This window comes from Ascidiella aspersa, chromosome 5 (assembly GCF_963924565.1).
Source record: "Ascidiella aspersa chromosome 5, kaAscAspe10.2, whole genome shotgun sequence".
In the NCBI taxonomy this organism is placed as follows: Eukaryota; Metazoa; Chordata; class Ascidiacea; order Phlebobranchia; family Ascidiidae; genus Ascidiella; species Ascidiella aspersa.
Window position 1 is genome coordinate 11,414,258 of NC_139451.1, and position 2,787 is coordinate 11,417,044.

At 60.1% G+C, this 2,787-nt stretch overlaps 2 non-coding genes across 2 annotated transcripts in view; both read left to right on the forward strand.

Annotated features, from left to right (window-relative positions):
• LOC146143600 (small subunit ribosomal RNA) overlaps nucleotides 1-1,129 on the forward strand; it is a 1,811-nt gene extending 682 nt beyond the window's left edge. The window contains exon 1 of the ribosomal RNA XR_014500381.1: nucleotides 1-1,129. This exon is cut by the window's left edge and continues 682 nt beyond it. This is a non-coding gene — a ribosomal RNA (small subunit ribosomal RNA).
• Nucleotides 1,130-1,376: 247 nt separating this feature from the next.
• On the forward strand, nucleotides 1,377-1,530 carry LOC146143601 (5.8S ribosomal RNA). Its single transcript, XR_014501187.1, has one exon. It is a non-coding gene; the product is annotated as a 5.8S ribosomal RNA (ribosomal RNA).
• Nucleotides 1,531-2,787: the final 1,257 nt, after the last annotated feature.

A 2,787-nucleotide genomic window follows, 5' to 3' on the forward strand; every position in this document is an offset into this window, starting at 1 on the left:
GCCGTCCTGGCCTCACCTCCGGTTCTCCGCCGGTGCCCTTGACTGAGTGTCGGCGGCGGCCGGAACGTTTACTTTGAAAAAATTAGAGTGTTCAAAGCAGGCGATTCGCCTGAATAATGGTGCATGGAATAATGGAATAGGACCTCGGTTCTATTTTGTTGGTTTTCGGAGCGCGAGGTAATGATTAAGAGGGACAGACGGGGGCATTCGTACTGTGCCGTTAGAGGTGAAATTCTTGGATCGGCGCAAGACGAACGACTGCGAAAGCATTTGCCAAGAATGTTTTCTTTAATCAAGAGCGAAAGTCAGAGGTTCGAAGACGATCAGATACCGTCCTAGTTCTGACTATAAACGATGCCAACTAGCGATCGGGGGGCGTTAGTTTTACGACCTCTCCGGCAGCTTGCGGGAAACCAAAGTCTTTGGGTTCCGGGGGAAGTATGGTTGCAAAGCTGAAACTTAAAGGAATTGACGGAAGGGCACCACCAGGAGTGGAGCCTGCGGCTTAATTTGACTCAACACGGGAAATCTCACCCGGCCCGGACACAGTGAGGATTGACAGATTGAGAGCTCTTTCTTGATTCTGTGGGTGGTGGTGCATGGCCGTTCTTAGTTGGTGGAGCGATTTGTCTGGTTAATTCCGATAACGAACGAGACTCTGGCTTGCTAACTAGTTACGCGACCCAATCGGTCGGCGTCTAACTTCTTAGAGGGACTAGTGGCGTTTAGCCACACGAGATTGAGCAATAACAGGTCTGTGATGCCCTTAGATGTTCGGGGCCGCACGCGCGCTACACTGACCGGATCAGCATGTGCTCGCCTTGGCCGACAGGTCTGGGTAACCCGCTGAACCCCGGTCGTGCTAGGGATAGGGAATTGCAATTATTTCCCTTGAACGAGGAATTCCCAGTAAGCGCGAGTCATTAGCTCGCGTTGATTACGTCCCTGCCCTTTGTACACACCGCCCGTCGCTACTACCGATTGAATGGTTTAGTGAGGTCCTCCGATTGGACCTGGCGCGGCCGGCAACGGTCGAGCCGGCGTCCGAGAAGACGATCTAACTTGATCATTTAGAGGAAGTAAAAGTCGTAACAAGGTTTCCGTAGGTGAACCTGCGGAAGGATCATTAACGGTCTCGCAAACGCTTCGGCGAACGCGAAACTCGGACAAGCGAGAGAAAAAGTTTTTGCTACCCGGCGCCCGACCCGCGAGGAGCGGCGCGCCGGCCGGCGATTCGGTCACCCGGTAATGTTTGCGCGTCGAGTGCCGCGGTGCCGCGCGCTCCGGCTTCAAGCGTCGGCCTGGCCGACCGCTCGGCGCGGTATATTTTGTCACCCTTTAGTGCGAGGCACTGTGCGAGCGAAACAATCGTGGATGGCTCTTGGCGGTGGATCACTCGGCTCGTGAGTCGATGAAGGACGCAGCTAGCTGCGTGAATTAGTGTGAATTGCAGGACACATTGAGCATCGACGTTCTGAACGCAAATTGCGGCCTCGGGTCAATCCCGGGGCCGCGCCCGCCTCAGGGTCGCGTTGCAAACGTTCCGCGCGGGGATTTCTCCGCGCGGCTGCTGCGGCGTCGGACGCGCGAGCGCCCGTCCCGCTCAAGACAGCACGGCACGATGTGCGACGATCGCGACCAGAATCCCGCGCGGCGGCGGCGAGTCGACCTCGAAGAGGCCAACGGCTGGCGGCTCAAGGGCGGGAATCGAGGTGCGCGGCGGCGCGCGGCGCCGACGGCGAGCGCGGAACGGGAAGAATAGTCCCGGTCCTTACTTTCGGCCTGAGGTCGGACGAGGCTACCCGCTGAATTTAAGCATATTACTAAGCGGAGGAAAAGAAACTAACGAGGATTCCCTCAGTAACGGCGAGTGAAGCGGGATGTGCCCATCGCCGAATCCGCGCGCTTTTGGAGTGCGCGGAATTGTGGCGTACGGAATTCGTCACGGCGCGCTTCGCCGGTCGCCCGCGTCCTTCTGATCGAGGCCTTTTCCCAGAGCGGGTGTCAGGCCCATGGCGGCGACAGGCGGGCGCGCTACGGCGTCTTCCCAGAGTCGGGTTGTTTGGGAATGCAGCCCAAAGCGGGTGGTAAACTCCATCTAAGGCTAAATACGGTCACGAGACCGATAGCGAACAAGTACCGTGAGGGAAAGTTGAAAAGCACTTTGAAGAGAGAGTTAAAGAGTACGTGAAACCGTCGAGAGGCAAACGGGAGGGCCTGTCGGGTCGCCCGGTCGCTTTCAGCCGGCCCCCTGTCGGCGACGTTGTCGTGCGGACCCTCACGGGCCGCCGGCGGCGCCGCCCGATCGGGGACCAGCGCACTAGCGCCGGGCGAAGGCCGCGACCGTCTGGACGGCGGCGAGAAGGCCGCGCGCAAGGTAACCCGGCCTCGGTCGGGTACTATAGGCGCGCGTGTCCGTCGGCCCGCCGTTCGGGCGAGGAGAGATCGCCGCGTCTGCCCTTCGGGGCCGAGCGCCCGGTGCCGGCTGGGGCGTCGTGGGTCGGGGACTGTTCTCAGTGCCCAGCCTCTTCGTCTCGGTCGCGCTTCCGGTGTCGTTTCGCGAGGCGCACGGGGTCCGCGGCTGAAGTCAGCCACCTTCCCGACCCGTCTTGAAACACGGACCAAGGAGTCTAACGTGAGCGCGAGCCACGGGGCAGTACGAAACCCATGGGCGCAGTGAAAGTGAATGTCGGCGCGGTCCGGCGGAGGTGAGACGTCGTCGTTCGCGGCGGCCGCATCACCGGCCGATCTCGTCCGCTTTGCCGGAGAGGTCGAGCGAGAGCGTTC